General features: G+C 39.2%; 1 protein-coding gene across 5 annotated transcripts in view; it reads right to left on the bottom strand.

Moving 5' to 3' along the window:
- Window positions 1-15632, bottom strand: part of Celf2 (CUGBP Elav-like family member 2) — an 829031-nt gene that overhangs the window by 625341 nt on the left and 188058 nt on the right. For all 5 annotated transcript variants that reach the window (XM_075970392.1, XM_075970404.1, XM_075970381.1 and 2 more), the window contains one exon: window positions 5454-5492. The gene's annotated coding sequence lies outside the window, so the exon portion shown is untranslated. The remainder of the gene's footprint in view (window positions 1-5453; window positions 5493-15632) is intronic.

Raw genomic sequence — 15632 nt, 5'->3', positions numbered from 1 at the left:
CTATTTCAATCCATGGTAAATGAAGCTGCTATCCAGTTCAGTCTCCTTAACAACGAATGGCAGAAGTCTGGGAAGGATGTAGGCAGAACTAGAGGACAACAATGATAATTTGTTTGAGTTTCTGTTTCGGAGAACGGCAGTGAGAACACCATTGTTGACATGCCACGGTGTTGCTTCTCTACCCCATATGTGCAAGGCAGTCCGGGTCTGTTTATGAGCAAGCTTTTTCCCCTCCTATGCTAAAGGGTGTGCAGTTTAGGGTATATTGATAGTTCTAAGCTGAACAAATAGGACCTACAGTTCTGACCTCTGTAAGAGTGAATTCAGACCATCTGTTGCAATGCTGAAATGAAAAGAATGCAGGTATGATACTAAGTCCAAAAATATAAAAACTCCATATTGTAGCTGTAACAACTGTCGTCGTCGCTGTTCTATTGCTGTGAAGAGACACTATAACCACAGCAGCTCTTATGAAAGAAAGAATTTAATTGGGGCTTGCTTACAGTTTCAGAGGGTTAATCCATTATCACGTTGGGTGGGGAGCATAGCAACCAGCATGCAGCAGAAAGGCCTGGCTTGGGCTTTTGAAACCTCAAGCCCACCCTTAGTGACACACTTTTTCCAATGAGGCCATACCTACTCCAGCAAGGTCACACACACCTCCTATTCCTTCTCAAGTAGCACCACTCCCTGGAGACTAACCGTTCAGACAGATGACCTTATGTGGACCAGTCTTTTCAAACCACCGCAACTCAGGAAACAGCTTAGCATGCACTGAACATGGCTGTCAATGTTCAGAGACATAGAGCAGCGTCAAGAGTTGTTGGGACTAAGGAAAGAAGATCTGCGAAGCCTTCACATCTTTCACAGGCCAGGGAGCAAGGAGTGATGCTGCTCTTGGGCCCTTTAAGCAGGCCCATTGTTGCTCTTAGGAGAAATCCCAGCCATTCTGCCTGTTCAGATCATTTTTCTTTCTCGTGCTTCAGGTAGCAAACTGACAGTGGGTTGAGGAGTTTAAATGTTGGGGCAATAGAAATTATGTAAATGTTGTGTTTCAGCAAGAAAAATTCAACCCCTTGAGGTCTTTCAAAGAACATTAATCTAGAAATTAGGTACAAATTTTTACTTTTTCATACTAATAATGATTTCATAAAGAAAAACTCGTTAGGAATCGTGACAAATAAGAAGTTCGATTGAACATTTGAATTCAGGAACCTCAGTGAGTGCCCGGGGAGATATTTACCCAGCCAATGACTCTCTGATGTTATTAAGAAGTAATTTATTCAAGAAAGTCTCCATTCATGAGTTTACATAAGAACAATACCTGCTTTGCAAAGCTTGCATCCTCAGTATATCACATACCTAATTTACAATGACTTTTGGTTAAAATTTTCATTAGGTTGGTTCAATAGCATTTGATAATTTTAATTCGGTTTTATGAGATCCCAGGTTCCCATTTATAGGAAGAGAAACTGCCGAGGAAATAAATTTTTAAAGAGCACATTCATCTCTCCAGTAAGGTCTGCATAGCAAGTATGCAGTGGAGGAAAATTAGCCTTTTCTATTTCTATGGCAGTCCTTTTAGGTGTAGATTCTAGGCAGCCATGAAAACCTACGCAGATCCAGAGGAGCTGTGTTTTGCATATGCTGATCTGTGCAGTTATTCTACAACAAAGTCTTCTGTGAGATACTAGAAAGGGGGGATAAAGACACCAGAGTTTAAGTGTAGAACCATTGTGGATATAGAAACACAACAGGCATAAGTTACCGCTGTGATTTCCTGAAGTAAGAACTAGGTCGTATAGGAAATCAGTCCTCAGGGAATTGAGGTAGAAAAGCCACTATGTAAGACTGATCCAAGAATGTGAAATTGGGGTTGGAGGTCTGAATCTCAATATACCGTTTAGTTTAACCGTAAGAGCCTCCCTTAGGCAGAGAACCTGACTTTCTGTCCTGGGATGAAACAGATCCTCAGGCACATGGACTCAACCACCCAGGGGAAGGAGGAATTTTTCTCTGTTTAGTCTGAAAAGGTGAGCTAACAAGAAATAGTAGGAAACAGACCCACCAAAAAAGTTTACAGAAACTAAGAATTTTGTGAAAGCTCCCTGATCTTAATGCTCATGGTGATAACTTCATACACTTTTGTATGTCATCTCCAAAATAGTGCCCGCTGTGTAGTATTAACACATTCATATAAAGTGGCTACCATGTGGGCATTGTGGAAATACCAAGAAAATTCCCCACCATACCATACTGAAGCATCCTGAAACCTCAGCGCTTATTTACCTAGAGAGTAAAGATCAAACTCAAAAAAAACAAACAAACAAAAAAAAAAGTCCATACCTTTGGCCAATATTGAAGTTACCTCTTATGTAGAGGAATAATTCTGAAATCATTATCAATATAGAGGAAAACAACAAAGATCATTTACCTTCTGAATGCCACTTTGCATTTGCTAAGAGTCTTACTTGTGTTATTCTCTATATTTAACTTGTGCAGCCCCATGGTTTATTTAAGAGACAGATTCTTTTGTACCCACATCATCCCACATCACAGAAAGAGCCGCCTCATCTCTCAACAAAAGTCCTGGGCTGTTGAGCCATCTTTAAACAACAGGATTCAAATGACCACCTTCTCAGCACTTAGAACTTGGCCTCTGATATATAATCTAAAAGCTTTGAAAGCAAAGTTACAACCCCTGGGTCACAGCTGGAAATGGACATGACAGTCAGGTATGTCCTGATATCATGAGAGGCAAATTTGCAGAATGTATTGGGTGACTGCCATTGTTATTGTAAGTTATGCTCTGTACTTTATAGTACATCATGAAACCATAAAAGTGACATTAAACTTTAGATTTCACTGTTTAAATCACACATTTTATTCACCATTTGGCAGTTAAATGCTTCTTAAATACTATGGAAATTTGATGATTTGACACATGTAAGGCTGAATTACTAAGCACAGTAAAACTACACCATACAAAGCCACCTCAAGGCAGAGTAAAAGCTGATTTTCTTCTGTCTCTGAGAAAGGAAGGCGGTACCAAAGTCAGAGCTGATCCTTGTACCCTTAGATGCCATTCCTGTGTGTTCATCAAACCCTAATGGGCATGGACCAGGCTGAGACTTCCCTCATTTTTACTTCCCACCATTGCAGGCTCCAAAGCTACAGACAAACCCAGTCTCAAAAAGCAAACAAACCAAAACCAACAAGCAAACAAGAGCTGCTTTGCTTTTCTGATCTTCATCTTGAACCCCAATATCTGTTTATGAGTTTTTATTATTTTTGCCACAACAGATAGTGTGCATCCTAAAGTCATCTGTGCCTAGTTTCTAAGCACAAAAATATAGAGCACCCTGATGTAGAAACCTCACTTGGCTTGGTTCAAAACTCACTGTATCAGCATCCCTGATGGCTTGCCCAGACTCTGAGCTGCGAATCTTGATTCTTAGATTTACCCTCTTTCAAAATACAATGTTCTATTTTTGAGATGGAAGCTGTTCTTATCTGACAAACATTTTGTTGTTTTTTGGTTTTTGAAACATGTTTTACTGATGCTTTTGCCAATGGGATAGGCTTTCCACATCCCCTGCTAATCACTCATCTACCAGCAGTCACTGAGACTCAAACTCACTTGGTTCTGACTCTAGCTCTGAGTACATGACCTTAAACAGCCACCACATTCATGGAAGGCCAATTTAGTCTGTGCTGTGTAGTCCCAGGACTGTAGGGATTCTGGGAAAGGGCTCTGACTTCCTGCAGCAGTTGCTCACCTGTGTGTTCCTACCGCATCAATCTCAACCCCCTACCTCCTGTACCTCTTCTTAAGGCCTGACTCCCTTAAGGCAGCCTGTGGAAGTCTTAACAGAGCACTTTCTCAAGGTATTTCTAATCCTGTGTCAAGGTCCAAGATGCGTCAGGGTTGCTTCTTTTGTGGGAGTATGTCTACCCTGGAAGTAGACATTCTAGAAATAGTAGAGTAAAAGACAAAACAAAACAAAACAACAAAAAGACTACCAATGAAATGAAAGGACCAGTAGTCCAAACCCTAACGCTATTCTTGCTTAATAATTTTTGCTTTTGGCTTTATTATCAAAACTGTAGGGATTTAAAGGGTATAAATTTTTTTTGGCACCCTCAGAAAGTCTAACAGCAATATCAATGAAAGTCTGAATTTACAAAATATGCAACTTATTTCCTCTTATAATCACACTGAACAATATGACTCAGATCGGAACCACTGTCCAAAAAAATACCTGTGTTTTAGAAGTCTATGACTTTTTTTTTTGTTTAGCATCTGTGTTCTGAATCTGTACCATAGCCACCTAACAAGGCATTTTCCATTATTCTTTTCTTCCGTTCAGTGCATGCTGTTCCTTGTGTCCCTTAGAAATGAGCTTGTCGGTAATCAGAAATCACTTCCACTACAGTTCAGTGCACTTACTGTGGATGTGACAAATGCTTGTTTACAGAACTGGTAATTGGATTAAAACAGTGAAAAGAAACAGAAACAGGGAATGGGTTGGGAAAAAAATATGAGAAATACAACCATGAAAATCAACAAAATCAAAACAAATTAAACAGCTCTAATGAATGAAACTGCTATTAAGGGGAACCACTTATCAGTAACAAATACTCCAGAGTGTGGGGTCCCCAGTATCCAAAGCAACAATACTTAATAAACTAAAGATGGGAGGAAAGGGACTTGGGAAGAGATGTTCTGTGAGGATGACTTGAAAACAATTGATTAATTTCTAGGTTTCTTCCTCCTTGAAACTGGACTGTGTCTAAACCACCCGATGTCTAGATACTAAAATACACTAGTAGGGAAAACCCCAAGGTAACTTATTTAAGAGAGGAAATTATTATTTTGAATTTAAACACCATTTTAACAGCTCTAGAATATAGTCTGTCTTTTCTGAGGTCTCTTTTCTTGATTTTGCTGACATTGGGGGACAGAAGAAATATAACAATGTGGCTTGTGTGACATTGTGTCCATTCAAGAGTGGAATCAATATATAACCATACTTGAAAGTTTCCATCTCAAAAGTAGATCCATAAAAGTACTTTTATGAAGAGACTCTGAATAACCCTTTTATAATCCTTTCGCCTTTTAAAGAAGTTCATGTCTTGAGACAATAAAAATACCCACAATAAAAGCAAAGCAGTATGAGAATGCGAAATCAAAGAGTGATCTATTATAGACGCACCAACCAGCATCCAACAACAAAACTCTCCTGCAAACATGACCCAAAAGTACAAGGGTCAGACTCAGCAATACTCAGAATCCGGAGGAGAACATTCTCAAGAGAAAGAACCAGAATGTTTCTATCCATGCCAAGTGTGAGCAGGAGAGAAGCAAGAAGCGAGCAAAACACCATCACTACCTTCCGGAAGGACACTGCATGCACACTGCTCCTCTGGTCTGAGAAAGACGGTAATCTTACCTCAGTGCCTGGCTCACTCCTTTCTGCAGCAGCGTAGACCTAAACAAAAACAAACATGCATACAGGAAATGAAGTACAGTCTTACAATTTGAGAAAGCTTTTTCAATGCAAAAATAAAATTGTTAAAAACGCCGATTTAAAATCAAGCTACAGTTATTTGTTTTTTGTTTGTTTATTTATTCATTCATTCATCCATTCATTCATTCATTCATTCATTCATTCATTTATTTATTTAGTGTGTTTCTGTGTATGTGAGTGGAGGCCAGAGGATCATTTTGGGGAGTTGGTTCTCTCCTCCTATTATGTTATTTTTGGGACTTGAACTCAAGTTGTCAGACTTGGCAACCAGTGCCTTCACCATTGGACTAGAGTTATGTTTGTCAAGCAAGATTCACTCGGAGTTGTTTATGCAAATCAGCCATTGTTCTAATTGAACAGTCACTATTCAGTTGACGGCAGGAGTGAAATTGCAGCTGTAGAAGAAACTTCCTTAGTCTTCCCCACAGTCAAATGTTGCTGTCTTGATTTATACTTTCTATTGCTAGGGTTGCATCTACGTTCCTAAGCCAGGAGCTGGCAAACTAGAGCTGATGGTTCAACTTCAAGTGGTATCCTGTTTGTATGTTGTTCATAAGCTAAGAATAATTTCTGCTTTTCTAAATGGCTGGGAGAAAAATCAAAGGAAGAATATGTCTTGATATAAATTTTTTAAATGTAAAATGCAAATGTTATCTCTAAAGTCGAACTGGAATTCAGCCACACACTTTTGCCCACAATCTGTGACAGATGTGAGTTGCTGGGAAGGAGAGAGTGTGGCCTGCACCTCTGAAAGGAACCACTAGTGTGGCCTGCACGTCTGAAAGGAACCACTAGTGTGGCCTGCACGTCTGAAAGGAACCACTAGTGTGGCCTGCACGTCTGAAAGGAGCCACTACCTGGCACTTTAAGGAAACTGCTGACAATCAGTTACAGATTTCACCTTTGTTGGAGGGCCAGGAAATAATGTGAATAGATGCTAAATATTAAGGCCAGTTGATAACATGGGTGACTCATAGCTTTACAAACTGCCAAAATAAAAGTGTGTTTTTCTCTGGAAACATGTAAGTCCTCATGGTTAGCCATAAAGGTGTCCTATGTACAAGTTGAATTCTTGCCTTTTAGTGACAGAATGTGTGTACTGGCTTTCCTACTAAATTTAGATGTTTATCAAGTTCATTTTGACAATTATTCAAAATTATTCTTAGTATTTGATAAGAATAGCTAGAATATTAACTCAATATGGAGTAAGTAAAAATATTCTTCAAGAGAACTGCTACACATAAGTGGATATCTAATCAATCATCTATCAATCTACTATGTATCTATCTACCTATTATCTGTCTATCATCTATCTATCTATCTATCTATCTATCTATCTATCTATCTATCTATCTATCTATCTATCATCTATCTAATCAAGCACCTATCAGTCTATGGTCTATCCATGTGTTATTTTATTTATCTATTTAATCAATCTAGCATCTCTTTATATAATTAATCATCTATCATCCATTTATTTATCATCTATCCAGTTAAGTATCTATGACCTATCATCTATCCATCTCTCATTAATTAATAACACACAGATAAGTAGTTATGGAATCCAGTTCTGAAAATAGTGAGAGCTTGACTTCAACAGGTCTTTATGTCTGTTTTATGTCTGTTTATTTCATATATATATATATATATATATATATATATATATATATATATATATATATATATATATATATATACCCAGTTCCTAGTGTTGTGCAATAAGGTGCATTTAGGCTACACACACAATTTATGTCTGTGGCCATCTCTCACACAGGGAAAAACAACTTAAAAGTAGTAATGACCCTTGACCCTTTTCAGATAGTTTATTGACTTTCTTTAAGTTTTCAATCCTAAACGTTTGAATTATTTGGTGAGAGCTTTAAAAGACAGATGTTGCAATTTTGTTAGTAAGGTAAAAACAATTTTAAGTAGTCATGGCACTTCATAAGATATTTGATATGATAGTAACCTCAAAATATAACCTTAAGGCTACCAGTTTTGAAATATTTTTTTTTGTTTGGTACTCAGGTTCATGTATATGAGTAATAGAACATATTTTGATGTCTAGCAACTGAATAGAATAGTCAAAATAAATGAAAGAAGTAGTTTGACAACAAGTCTGCCTGACTGGTCAGCTCAAGCAGAGGGACACATTTAGATTGAAGAGAGTAACTTGCTAGGTCAAATTTTCAAGTGCCCATCTTGAAAAGTGACCTAGAGAGATTGTCAGTCCCAGCCACTGTATTGCACAGTATCATGTGAGTTCATTGTCCTCCTGCTTCTATGCAATTGGACCAATCTCAACAGTTAGTGGTTCTTCTGGCCAACGGAATGGTTCAGTCAACTGATGCTAAACAGTTTGGTTCATTGTTTAACAGCAGAAAGGAGTATCCCAGAGGCCAAGTCAGTTTTACCAGAGTCATTTTCAAGTATAACACGTATTCCTTACTGAGAATGTACTTAGAAGGATAGAAGTTATAGCGCTCTATCCTTTCAGGGACACATTAGCCACTCAAGAGAGGCTCACAATTCTTATGTTGGGTTAGGAGTCACTTAATGGACCTGAAAGAAACTAAATCCTAGGATCAATTTCAGGAATGTTCATTTAGAGTTTCATGGTGGGGTTCCAGGAACATGCATTCTTTTTGTTACAGTTTTTATGTAAAATACTTCCCTGAGGCATATATATTTGAACAGTGGGTCACCAGCTGGAGTCACTGTTTGAGCAGGCTGTGGAATCTTTTGCATATGAGGCCATTTGTGTTGGATATGAGGCCATGAGGTTATAAGCTGGGCCTAGTTCCTCTCTGAACTATTTTCTCCTTGACCACTGCCATGAGGAAACCTCATATGCTCTCTGCCATGATCAACTACTTTCTCTCTACCCATGAGCCAAAGTCAATTTCTCCTACCTTAAGTTGCTTCTGTGAAGTCCTCTACCATGATCATGAGAATAGTGATGAATATAATTTCAATGAATACCCAAGTGATATGAATCTTAAGGAAATCTAAGTCTCTCTCTCTCTCTCCCTCCCTCCCTCCCTCCCTCCCCCTCCCTCCCTCCCTCCCTCCCTCCCTCCCTCCCTCCCTCCCTCCCTCCCTCTCTCTCTCTCTCTCTCTCTCTCTCTCTCTCTCTCTCTCTTCCACACACACACACACACACACACACACACACACACACACACACTCCTGAATCTAAACAGAATCTCTTCTGGGCCTCCCAAAGACCCTCTTTCTTTTTAGTATTACCACAGGATTTACACGCACACACCAGACTTTTCTGTAGCCACACGCTTTATGGCCTAGTGGAAAAGGTTGCTGCCAATGGTCTTGTCTACAATTCCTAAGACATATTTGGCCAGTGTCTTAGTTAGGGTTTCTATTGCTGCGATAAAACACCATGACTAAAAAGTAAGTTGGGGAGGAAAGGGTTTATTTGGCTTATACTTGCAGATCTGTCATTAGAGGAAGTCAGAACAGGAACTCAAGTGGGGCTAAAACCTGGAAGCAAGAGCTGATGCACAGGCCAGGGAGGGGTGCTGCTTACTGGCTTGTTTCCGATGGTTTGCTCAGCCTGCAATTTGATAGAACCCAGGACCACCAATCCAGGGACAGCATCACCCACCATGGCCTGTGCCCTCCTCTACTGATCTCTAATTGAGAAAATGCCTTACAGCTTGATCTCATGGAGGCACTTCCTCACCTGAGGCCCTTTCCTCTCTGATGACACTAGCATGTGTCTAGTTGACACACAAACCCAGCCAGTACAGCCAGTGTATACATGCTACTCAGTACATTTCTATTAATTTTGAGGATGAAAATGATGCGATTTCCCCCAAGTATTTTATGACCATCATGTACTTGTATACTGTAATGTCTCGGGAGAATAATCCTGGCAGATTTCTTTTCCTAACCCATACGTTGCTTTGGCCATCATTACCTTACATCTGTCAGACAGAACCACGAGCAGCTGTGCTGATAAGATCTGCTTCTTTTGGACGATACTAAAAAGGTTTATCTTATTAATAAATGGAGGCAATTAAAGGCTAACTAGTTAGCCCATCCAGCCCTTAGCATAATGACTGATTATGAAGACATGCTCGATTTCATTGCTCAAATGTAAAGCTTATGTTTTTAAATTTGGGAAATCTGCGAGTAATTCTCATCTCCAAGTCTACATGTCAGCTCTATCAGCGCTAGCTAACAAACCAGCGATGATTCGTGGATCTGTAGGAGAAGTAGGGCCAAGGCCATCTTCTGCGCTTCTACATTGGACACATATTACTAGCAGATACACAGTATCACAGCACACTGCGTAGAAACCTTCATGGGAGCCAAGGGTGGAATATAGATTAAGGAACTATCATTCATGAGTTTCCGCAATGTCAGTATGGACATCTTTTACATTCTTGCAAATGTTAACTCTAGAACTTAACCAGGTTCTCACAGGAAATACTGGAGGAAAAAAACCTTTCAACATTTTTTTCAGGAGTAAGGGAGAAATAAAGAACCATGTTAACTCTGCTAACAGTCTACCCTCAGGAGAAACGAGGTCACCAGAGCCTGACCTGGAGGATTTAACAGAGCCTAGATCACTGGAGTGAGGAGATATCCAGCTCTAAACAGCTTTGGCTTTCCCCTTGGGGGAGGGGCATCATCCCAAACCATGGTCACTATCTTGTGTTATATGGTAGATAGGGTTAAGGGTAGAGATACACAAAACCTGTAAAGTTCAGAATCCAGTGATCTAGGTCCAATGAACAGCTTAAATGGAATCACTGGACTGTAGAATGCTTTCTTGACCCACACTCTTAGCATCTGCTTTTACTGAGGTCTATTGATAGAAGTTCTTCTTGCCCAGCACACACTATGTGAATATAAAACCAAATGAAACCAACCAAATCTAAAGGCAAACTGAAATTTAAAAAGACACTGTGAAGAGGCAGAGCAAACATCAGAACCAGATAATGTGGGATGCATGACGTCACAGAGAAGTTAAGACAACAAATCAGACAGTGTCTAGGAGCATATGGGCAATATAAGAAGAGAGATGTAAAGTCTAAAAACGAACCAAAAAGACATGAGAGATAAATACCACCATGGCAGAACTGAAGGTGCCTTTCATGGGCTTGTTGGTAGATAAGACCTGGCTGGGGAAGGAATTCTATATTTGAAGACAGCATGTTAGAGACCTTTCCAAATCTGTGAAGCCAAGAAAATAAAGGGTGATTACAAAGTCAAGAAGAGAATATTTCCAGCACTGTGGAAGCCCTGTAACACCTATAAAACACATGTAACAGCAATAACAGGGAGACAGAGAAGAGTAGGAACAGGGGAATTATTTGAAATAACAGCGACTGGGAATATTCCCAAGTAAATGTCAGATACTAAACCACAGATCCCAGAAACTCGGAAAATACCAAGCAGTGTAAAAGCGAAAAGAACTACACCTTGAACATATTATCTTCAAACTGTAGAGAAGCAGAGACATAGACAAAATTCTGAAAAAAATAAACCGGAGTTAGAAAACAGCTTCTCCACAAAGATGTGCAGGTAATATTTACCTAGACATGCATAAGAAAATGGTTTGAAGTATTGAGCATTGAGGGAAAAATCTAAACTTTACCAGTTTAGAATTCTGTGTTCTATAGATTTATCTTTCAAAAATTGTTTCTCATACAGAACAATAGCAACAACAAGAAACCCACCCCACCCCCAAACCCCGAAATAACCAAACAACTAAAACAAGGAAAAAGAGACCCCATTGATCTTAGATCTGTTTTGTAAGGAATATTAAGCAATATTTTAGAAAGAAACAAAACAATACAAGTTAGAACTCAAGGCTATATGAATAAGGAAAGGGTATCAAGAAAGAATAGGACAAGATAAGGGGCTGGAGAGATGGCTTGGTGGTTTAGAGCACATACTGCTCTTAGCAGGGCTTGAGTTCTAGACTCAGCACCCACATGGGGTGTCCCACTGCTGCCTGTAACTTTAGCTCTGTGAAGATTTGGCTCTCTGGCCTGAGGGCACTGTCATTCCTGCTCACAACCCAAAGACATGCACAGGTTTTAAAACAATAGAAGAAACCTTTTAAAAAGAAAGAAAGAAGTGAAGGAAATACCAAAAAGAGATAACAACTTCTTCAAAAATCATGAGGAAAATGCAATCAACAATATATTGTGTCTGTATATTAGAAATCAGCCAAAGATCCTAATGACTTCATAAAAAGGAAAGACCCCAAAAAACCAAAGACCAATACTATGGATGGCAACCTGAAGAGATCTCCCTGATGATGACCTATCAGGGAAATGCCAATTAAAGCAGCACCAATAAAATACCACTGTACTTATTTGTTCTAGTTTTAGTTCTTTTGCTGTGATAAAATACTCTGAAAAACGAGATTCAGGAGTTTATTTCATCTTACAGTTTCTTAATTATGACAACTCCTGCCCCACAGATATGCCCATAGGCCAACCCAATGAAGATAATACTGATGTTTCTAGGTTGTATCAAGTTGACAAGGAAAGCTAAAAATCACACTGTCTAGAATGGCTGAAATCCAGAACTCTTAACGTAAGTATTATTGGGTATAGAGGAACTGATGCTATTACTCAGTGCTGATGGGAAGGAAAAAATAGTACACCTCCTAGCAATTCCTTCCAGGACTAAGTAGACTCTTACTGTACATGCTAGCTGTCCTGTTCCTCCAGTGTTATCTACAGGAGTTGGTGTTTCATGTGTCTACAAAATCTTCCATATAGATGTTTATAATAACTTTATCTAAATAGCCCCAGCTAGAAAGCAACAAAAATGCCTCAGGGGAAAGAACTAACAAACTGTGGCATATCCAGACAATCGAATATTCTGTAGTAGAGACACAGGAAAACTTAAATGAACATTATTAAGTGAAAGATGTCGCTGGAAATGGGTATATATTCTGTGTTTCTGTGGTGGTTTGAGTAGGAATGGCCCCCAAAGACTCATATTTGCATGCTAAGTATCCAGTTGATGAACTGTTTGGAAGGATTAGGCAGGAAGCATGGTTGATGCTCTGAAATTATAAGTAAGCCCCTAGTTAAGTGCTTCATTTTGTAAGAGTTGACTTGGTCATGGTGTCTCTTCAGAGCAATACAATAGTGACTAAGAGAGCTTCAAATGACAGTCTAAGAGAGTCAAAACTATGAAGATAGTGAAAATAAAAATCAGTAATTTTCAGAATTTGGGTGAGACTAATGGGTAGAGCAACAGAGGACTTAAAGATTTCCATTTTGTTTTATTTTTTTGTAGTCTGAGTATCTAATCCAGACCCTTGTGTGTGAGTCAAGCACCCACTTGGGCACATTTTTGTCCCACAGAAAACTGTTAGAGTAACAAAACTTTTCTAACAGCATGCCATTTTACATGTGTCCAAACCTACAGAATATACCATGCTAATATAAACCTAAGGTATACAGGTGCTTATATCAGGTTGACAGGTGTCCTTCAGTAGGTGAATGGATAAATAAGTGTGGTGTTTTCAGACACTGGCTAACACTGAGCACTCTGGACAATAATAAATTGTCAAGGCTAACTCTAACATTTGTAATATACAATCTAAAGAGTTCTGGTGAAAAATAAGGTCTGAAAAAAATACCTATTTGTTAATCTATCAACAACCTATTTTATTCAATAATTTTAGAACAGAATTTGTTGATTAACAAGAGACCTCTTTCATTGTAAAATGAGTACAGGTTCTTTCTGTGACTGGAAACACAGATTGGGATTAAAAGTAAGTTAAAGATGATTCAATAAATACACATCATACTTATGGTATGCTTAAAGTGTAGCTCAGTTCCTGTCTGCAAAAGGCATGCTATTTTACATAAACAGCAATATTACAGTGTAAAAATGTGTCAGAATGGAACTCTGATGAACTCCTCAAGAGTTCAGAGGCAAAGGAAATAATATCTTGTGAATATAAATGAAGATACCCAGGGAGAGGTGACAGAAATAAGTCACCCAGCTCGGGTATTTGGATTATTTTGGGGAGTGATATCCAAAGACAGACCTGTACGCTTAATCCTCTTACCTGTTCAGCTCCTGGGAGAGGTGGCTAATTGCAAATTAGGATCAAGACTTGCTCATCATCTTGAGAAGGAATAAGACTACAAAAATAATGCTTTTTAATACAGTGATCTGGTGGGACCGAGCCATTGATACTCTGTTTCCCACCTTGCAAGGTGGCTGGCTTGCTGTTAGTCTCATTTGCTTCCTCTATACAGTACAACAATCTGAGTTTAAAGGATCTGAGCTCAGATGAAGCCAGCAGAAGAGAATAGCTACAAGAGTGTTGACGAAGACTTTACTCTTTGTATAAAACGCCAACCCATATATTAATCTAACTCAAACACTGGACTTTCCAGGTATTTTCTCTAATTTTCAAGGAAGGAAAAACCAAAGCTAAGAGAAGAGAATTAAATTAATTACCCAAGGTCATTCTGCTTGATTTAGCCTGATCCTAAATTCACTCCCCTTCACACTATCACATGGCCTTTTTTCATCATGAGAAGTAAATAGAGGTGTCTATAAAATGTTCTTACAAAGCAGACAAAATTAAAATTTTCTAAACAATGGGTCAGAGAGATGGCTTAGCAGGTAAGGATTTTTGATACTCTCCTAGAGTACTCAAGTTCACTTCCTAGCTCTGGTGTTGCTCCAGGAGATCAAAGGTCTCTAACTACCCCAGGTACTGACAGGCATGTCTATATCCACACAATTATATACATAAATAAAATAAATAATTAAAAAATATTCACGAACCCAAGAGAGGTTAAAGTAACCAGAAATTGAGAATGAGTATTATTTCTCAGCTTTCAGGGATTGCTCTTTGATTAATGTTCAAGTTGTTAGAAGGGTTCCTTCCCACTCCCACCTCACATGGCATGTAGCTTTTAGGAAAGTCACAGACAGAATAACAAAACCACTAAAACCTACTATTAGAGACACTAGGGCAGAAATAGTTGGGTCAACAAGATATGGAGTGGTTTAGATGTAACACTACAGGAAACATACATACTGTACTGAACCAAAGGGGCTGGGTGTAAACACCTCAAAAATTAATGTCAAACACACATGCTCTCCACTTGTGGGCCAGAAGGAGGGGAAGGAAGAGGGTGATAAGGAAAGGGAGAAGGAAGGGTTAGGAGAGAAGGAGGGCCCATTAACTTCAGGAACAAGCAAAAACACCGAGAAAGCTGGGCAGCCTGACAACACAATACACTCGCTTGCTTTCTTAAAGGTCCACTTTATAAATTGCAGGATGAGGCCAGAATGTACAGGGAGTGATGGGATAGATTAAAGGGCGATCTGAGGGGAATTTGGATGATATCATGATGGTGTTGGTGATTTCATAGATGATCACACAAGATCAACTTGCAGACTTGTACATTTAATCCATGTTGTTGTATGTTGGCTACACTGCTGTGAAGGTTAGTCACCGCAACAATTCCTGAAAGCTGAGAAATGCTCGTTCTCAATTTCTGGTTACGTCACCCTCTCCCCTGAGGTTAGCATTTGGCTTGAATCATTGGGTTCTACCTTCCAAACAAGGGAGAAAAGAAAAAGATGAAGTGTGGAGCTGCTTTTGTGAATCTGTGTCTTGTTGGGGTATATATTTGAGCATCTAATTTAGTCTAAAGACTGCTGTTGGTGAGGTGGGCAAAGAACCAGTGGGTTCATTTCAGCAGCTAAACAGTGAAAATGCATGGCTGGTCCTGGGTATGTAGAACAATCTTGGCTGGAGGATGATGTGGCTATACATCAAAAGAGCCTAGAGGCTCAATTTTATTTTCATCTGAACTTCTGATCCCCGGTTGTACCTTTACTACCCATGGTTCCAAGGGATGGGGGCTAATGTATGTGAACTCACTGGAACACCATTGAAAAATCTTCTTTGCATAGCCTGCACACTGAAGACTGTTTAAAAGACCCAGTCTTCCTATGGCCTTTTTGCTGCCAACACCACAGTCACTTGCATGTATGTCATACATATGTGTCATTTCTTCAGAAGGGCTGGAAAGCAGAAGTGAACTTTCAATAGATTATTTTCTTTTTCCAAAA

This window comes from Microtus pennsylvanicus, chromosome 4 (genome assembly GCF_037038515.1).
Source record: "Microtus pennsylvanicus isolate mMicPen1 chromosome 4, mMicPen1.hap1, whole genome shotgun sequence".
Taxonomy (NCBI): domain Eukaryota; kingdom Metazoa; phylum Chordata; class Mammalia; order Rodentia; family Cricetidae; genus Microtus; species Microtus pennsylvanicus.
The sequence above is the reverse complement of the archived record's forward strand: the minus strand, read 5'-3'. Positions and strand labels throughout refer to the sequence as shown.